Here is a 7,258-nt window from a genome sequence, read left to right on the forward strand (position 1 = left end):
CTACAACACAGCGGGCAACAGGCTTCTGAGGACCTATAGAAGCCAAGCCGGGGATACAGATACTTATTTGTATTAGTCTGTACTTTCTCAGGATGGGTAGAAGCATTTCCCACCAGGACAGAAAAAAGCAGAGAAGGAGTCAAGACCGTCCTCAGGGAAATTATCCTCCACTTTCGGTTGCCTATGACCGTTGGCAGTGACAATAGGCCAGTGTTTGTTGCAAAAGTGCTTCGGGAACAAGCAACACAATTAAAAATTACTTGGAAGCTACACACTGCCTATCGCCCTCAGAGCGCAGGAAAGATAGAACGCATGAACCAAACTCTGAAGGAAATCCTTGCAAAGTTTCATCAGGAGACTGACCTGCCCTGGCCGGACCTGCTACCCTTAGCGTTATTCAGGGTATGAAATGCCCCTAACACCACAGGGTATACATTTGAGTTAGTTTATGGGAGGCCACCAGCCATACTACCCCTCCCTAGAGGAGAGCTTTGAATTATAGGGGAAGCAGGGCAGGGGAAACACGTAGCTAGATCCACCAGGCTGGATTAGGCCAAGGACCCTTACCAAGGTGGGGGGCCAGCCCACTCAGATAAACCAGGGGACTATGTATAGATTAAAGACTGGACAAAGGAACCCCTCCAACCCACATGGACCAGGCCCCACCTTGTCATACTAACAACCCCTACTGCACTTAAGGTTGCAGGAATCACCCCCTGGATCCATCACAACCAAGCCAAGAGGGCAACGGACGCAGCAGATTCCAGGAGGATGGATGGGGACCCAGAGGATCAGCCGCCACAGTTGCCAACCTTGAAGCTGAAAAGGAAACCAGGCACTGACGGAGGCTCAGAGGAAGGGACAATTGCCCAGGATGGTACCTGACGGCAGTGGGAAGTTTTGCCATAATCTTAGGAATTGGATTGATGACTGTGGCCCCAACAGAATGGAACACCTGGGAGTGACTGGCTCTCAGGGGAACATATCTTGGGCTTGTCTGTGCTTTTGGATACTTAGTATGCTCTGCTTAGCAGAACCTGCCCCAATTCAAGCCTCTGTATATAAATGTAGCAAGCCTGCAGAAAGAATATGACTTGCAGGAGGAGTAGCAAGCTATAGATCCCCTGCATCGCCCTTCACATATGCCACTGCTATGCCTGTGGAATGCCTATAATGCTATCTCCCAGGTAGCAACCAGGCTGGGCCCCCCACATGTGTCTGGGACAATAAATTATACATGATGGGGAAATTGGGAGGGACTATTGGATACCAGAGTCAGAAGTGTCATATGGGTCCCTGGGTAAACAGGTTTGTTGGAGTACCTCATAATAGGGACCACAGTCCACTGTAACCAGGCAGGCCACAGCCAAAATACTGGCCCTCCAACAGTATCAGTACAGATATCAACTCCTACAAAGGTCTGAAGACCCAGATTATAGAGATCTGTATCATGATGCAATTGGCAGCAATAGCAGCTAATAGCATCAAAAGCGCAGAATAACAGAGGAAGTAAACCACCATTTTAATTGAGCCACCATCTTAGAAATGACAGGACCCCTTTGGCTTCCGACTTCTGTAAATTGCTTACCACTTTGGCGCCCAAAGAATGCCCTGCCCAGCCACTATAAAGCTAGGCTTGCCCTACAATTCAGGGCTCAGAATTTGGAGACTGCCTCCTCTGGGTCTGCATGCATGAATAAAGGAACCTCTTTGCTCCCTCCAGTGTTCTGTCTGAGTCTTTTCCGTAACACTACAATTAAGAATGTAAAGAAGAAGCCACATTAAGACTGATTGGAGGGGTAGTTGCACACCCATTGAGGCAGTTAAAAATCAGGAGGGATATCTCAGCTGCAGAGGTCCCCCCTGAGGAGCCAGGGGTCCCAGTCCAACAACCCAGGGTTCCAGCGCTAGGAAAAGAAGTCCTCATGAGGCAAGTTATTAAGAAAGTAGGAAAATGTCTGGGCCACTGGAATGAGAATACTGAGACAAATGGCTAAACAAATGGCCAGAACAGCTGAGCAATTAACAAGTTGAAAAATCACAAGACTCCGTAACCAAAGATACTATCAGGTGGTTTAAACCTATCATTCCTAACCAAAGATATCCAGGAGCAGGTGGTTTAAATCACCTTAGGCAGGGAGATAGATAACAATAACCACAAAAACCAACAGTTAGAGCCAGACTAATCCAAAGGTGAAACTAACCAAACAATGACCCCTGACTCTACTATATGCTCTTTTTTGATACATCAATATGCTAAATGACACACCTGGAAATCTGCTCAATATTCTGTTAAGATCCTCCTCTGGGACCACTCCTAAAATTGCCACCTATAGAAAATAGTTAAATCCCTCAGGACAAAGGATGTTAGTGTGTGCTCTTCTTTGAACATGCCCACACCCCTCTTTTCTCAGGGGTATATTTGCTTCATCTACCCTAAGCTCTAAGGGTCCTGACTAGACCTGCACCCAGGGGAACAATGGGCAATGGCAATTTGCCCTGGGGTCACCCCCTGGTCCTGGCTCCAGGGGCCCTTCCTTCATATCATTGTCTCAAGCTTTAATAAACATACTCTCACTTTCAGCTGGACTTGAGTATTGACATTTTTCCTGCTTATCTCAAGAACCTGGGGGTTGCCTGAAATGGAAAAAGTCTCAAACCAAGCCATGGCCCTGCCCCACCCCCGCCCTGCAGAAGTGGCTGGCCCAGTAACACACATACCTCTGACTGAAAACCAGTGGGGACTGTGGCTGAATGAGACAGAGAGGGCTGCTGAAGTCCCAGGTGTTTCTCTAAAATGGCCTGTGCATTGACATACTGTGACTTATTTAAAAGGCACTAGGAACTTACAGGGAGAAACTGAATTGTCTGGCTTCAGGGTGAGAGCTGGAGGAGAGGCCACTGTTCCTTTGCTGAGCCCTTCCCCCACACAGCCAGCAGGAGGGTGCCATATCTGTTCCCCATCAACCTGGCTATCACTGGTCCTCCAGCCCTGCTGATCCTCTAAGGACACCGCCCTCTGCATTTGAAGGCCCACCAAAATAATTTCCACTGACTTTCCCTCTTCTTCATGATGCCAGAATTATGGATGATAATTTAAGGAATCTAAAGAAAACAAGCAATAAATTATGCATAGAGGCTTTTTACTTCCCTTTTGCTTATTTTCAGCACCTGCAAAACATTGATTGGAATCAGTGGGATACATGCTGTTCAGGTAATCAGAATAAATACCCATGTTTTATTAAAGGTAACATGAAGGCAGTGTTTTATCAAAGGTAGAGAATATTGAACACACTGTTTCCATAGAGAAATTTTTGTAATCCCCCTGTGTAATCCAATCTAACAAATCTGCCTGCATCATGACTTTTGTTTCATATTGTTACCCATTTTCTTTTTCTCTATGGGAGAGCAAATAAATACATTTATAATGCTCTTTCTCAACGTGGATATGGGGATTTGGTGTTGGAAAAAGGAAGAAGAGCAGTTCCTATTTGATAGAGAGGATGTAAGAACCTTTTCTGATTCAGTTTATTGCAGTATAAGAAATTGGTAAATTATATTTGTTCTGACATAGTCCCAGTATTTACAATATATCAACTTGATACTGATACTGTATTTCCTATATTGCCCTATTTTAATTAAAGTTCTGTAGAGGAGACTATATCTCTTCTTAGTACATAGCCCTTGAATTCATTTTTGTGACCACAAGGGAAAGCCACCTGCATGTTCAGAGAAAGAATGTGTCACCACTCACTGTGTGGTCCTCACCTTTTCCTGCGCTGCTCAAATGAGAATTTATTATTCAAACTAATGAAACATAACTGATGTAACTTTCAAAAAACACTGTTATACAGAGATTTGTTGTTTTTGTGGTTGTAGATTTCTTTTTGTATTATTAATTTTTTATCCCTAGCTTGTACATAAAGAGTTTTTAAAACTTAGGTCACACATTTTAGACTTTCAGCCAGGCCACTAAATTACATAGATATTATTATTTTAAATATGTACTGGACTCTTCTGGTCTTTTATTATCAGGGGTTAGTGGACATTTGTGAGTCTTTTATAATTGTAACTTCATGTTACAAAGTAACTTTTAAAATTTTTAATCAAAATAAATAGAAAACACAGATAAACTTCAAGAAGACAAACTTTAATATATATTAATATATACATTGTGTATGTGTATATATGAATATATACATATACACTGTGTGTGTGTGTGTGTGTGTGTGTATGTGTGTGTAGCCTCAATAACACGATACACACATATTAACAGACTATAAAGAGAAAATAAAACAAAAAGTTTTCCTTGGCCCCCTGGCCTGTTTGGCTCAGCAGTTAAAGCATCAGCCTGTGGACCAGAGAGACCCAGGTTCATTTCCCACTAAGGGCATGTACCTGGGTTGCAGTTTGTTCCCAGCCTTGGTGGGGTTGTGTGGGTGGCAACCAGTCAATGCGTCTATGTCACATGGATGTCTCTCTCTCTCTCCCTCCGGCTCTATCTGAAGATAAATGCCAAAAATAAAAAGTTTCTCTTGGAAACAGCAGAATCTAGGGGCCTTCTGGGATGCAGGCTCTAGAGAAGAAGAAGTACCTAATGGATAAATATACCAAAAAGTTTCCATGTGATCCAGCTTTATTGCTTAAAGCCATGGGCTGGAACTGGGCTTGTCATTCAAGAAATGAAACTTGAATCATTGTTTTTGTGTGGTTTCAGAGAAAATGACCTCACATGTCTTGGACTGAACTTAAAGAGGAAAGCTTTGTTAAAACTGGCTGTGCCCTGAAGAAAGTTTCCATATCTAACTAATCTTTAAATTTACTTTCCACTGCTTGTCAGGGCACAGGGAGCAGGGAAAGATACCAGGACCCAACCGAGTGGGTGTATCTAACAGGAAATACTCATCACAAAGATATGACCATAGAAAGTGGAATTGGCTGTAAATGTACCTCCCAGGAAAAGTTTTAAAAAATTGCTTTGCTGGAAACTTGGTTTTAGTTGGGAAAAAAAGAAAAAGTCTCCTATAAATTTTCATAAGAGTTTGTAACCATCAATGGTCCTCGAGTGGGTCTGCAGTCAAATTAATAGAGCCTGAGTCGTTCAAAATACCTCAGGCCAAATATCGACTTAGATGAAAATCATTTTCTGTAGTATCTTCAAGTGCTGTATATGCAAATAAAAATTTTCCCTTAGCCTATCTTCAATAGAAGTAACTAAGAATTGCCACAAATAAACCTCCAAGGAATTTGGGCTCAAAGCCCAAACTTACAAATCCACAAAGAAATGATTTGTCAATGATTAAATCCTGACAGGCAACTGCATCAGACATCAAATGCTACAAGTACCAGAGACCACATATAACTTATACTACATTTTATATATATCCTAATCATATAGTAAGATAAAAACATATGTGTAAAGGGCAATACATTAATTAAAACAAGTGCTTAGAGAAACATACAAAACTTCTAGAAAAAATTGATATTTAAAATTTTTTTATATATATGAGCAGAATACTCATAGTTGAAGAGAAAATTTATAAACTAAAAGATAGAAATTAAAAATTATCTAGAAAAATATGAAAATATGGAAAGTAATGAAAAGAGGTTAAATGCACTAAAGGATAGACTGTTACATTTTTTTTTTAACAGTGATAAAATATATTTTTATTTACTTTGTTGAGTATGAGGGTTGTAAAAAAAATTATTGCTGAAGTAGATATCAGGCAAACAGAAAGGTGCTTTAGAAGTCCAGTTACCTTGGAGTTTATTTAAACTAAGAGGAAAAGGTCATAATGTTTTCATGCAATACATACTTGATTCTTTAAATAACAATTTTGACAAATAACAGAAAGAATTAAGGAATGCTGTACTTGTGATCCATACAAAACACCATTTTGGGTTGTACATAATTTAAAGAAATGTTTCAAACACTTTTGAAATATTGTTGTAGCCATACATAGAAGCATGCCTTAGGTGGGCACAGAAATGCAGTTTAGAAAAGAAAGCAAGAAAAATCACACTGGAACTACTCAATTTCTTCAAAAATCACTGAACAAGAAAAACGACATTGAACTGCCATACTGATTTTACACAACTACAGTAGCTTGACTCAAATCCAAGAGCAAAAGTTAAGACTCTCTTCCTCCATTTTTGGTAAACTTAGATGACTTTTTCCCCTGGATTTTACCTGGGAGTGGCCTTTACAATTTTTTTATTTAAAAGAGGGTAGGTTTGGCACTTTTATACTGATGTCATCAATGTTAAATTTCTTGGGATCTCAGGAAGATTCATATTCTTTACAGCTGATACAGCATGGGCTGGAGCTCCCGCTAAGCCAGCCTCAGATTTATGTTGTGCATTGATTTGTGTAACAATCTCATTCATGTTGGTCTCCAATACCATTCCCCCCATCACCATTTCTGTGAGAATATTGTGAACCTTGTCTACATGGAAAATTAAATCCAGTTCACAAACATTTTCAAAACACTTGTCTAATGTTTCCACAAATACCTGAATTAGATCTAAAATGCCAAGTTCACTTTCTGAAGAATCCACACAGAAGACAAAATAGAATGTTGCATAATGTCTATAAATCAGTTTGTTGTCAGATCCTCCAATTAATAATCCTCCTTCTAAGAAATTACAAACATTTTCATCTCTTTTAGATACCAAATAGAATGTCTCCCTGATGATTTGCTGTTGTGTATCTTCACTGTAAGGCTGGTAGAACTTGGAGAGCCGCAGCTTCCCGTGGTTGTTGAAGATGAGAATCGCCTTGATCAATGGCTGAGCCGGGGGGCCAGGTGGGCGCTGGGGGCCGGGGCGGGGTGGGCACTCGAGCCTCGCCTCGGGATCTCGCCGGCGATCCTTCCCCACCCGCCCCCTCAGACTGTTGTATTTTAACATACATTCAATTTGTAATTTCAAAATAGAGAGAAAATATAAAGGGATGCAACAGATGAAGAAATATTGGCAATGGATTTTCCATGAACAATAAAAACATCAATTCACAGATCCAGAAAGCCCAATAAATCTCAATCAGGCTAAAAATAACCTACTTAAATATATCATAATAGCCCTGGCTTGTTTGGCTTAGGTTAAAGTGTCAGCCCACAAACCAAAGAGTCCTGGGTTCGGTTCCTGCTAAGGGCACATATCTTGGCTGCAGTTTGTCCCTGGCCTCAGTTGGGGTTGTGAGGGTGGCAACCTGTCTATATGTCTCTCTCACGTCGATGTTTCTCTCTCTCTTCCTCCC

General features: G+C 41.1%; 1 pseudogene; it reads right to left on the reverse strand.

The window, feature by feature from the left end:
- Positions 1-6,214: 6,214 nt before the first annotated feature.
- Positions 6,215-6,909, reverse strand: LOC118632100 (annotated as a pseudogene).
- Between the last annotated feature and the right edge of the window lie 349 nt (positions 6,910-7,258).

This window comes from Molossus molossus, unplaced genomic scaffold (assembly GCF_014108415.1).
Source record: "Molossus molossus isolate mMolMol1 unplaced genomic scaffold, mMolMol1.p scaffold_m16_p_17, whole genome shotgun sequence".
Classification (NCBI taxonomy): Eukaryota; Metazoa; Chordata; class Mammalia; order Chiroptera; family Molossidae; genus Molossus; species Molossus molossus.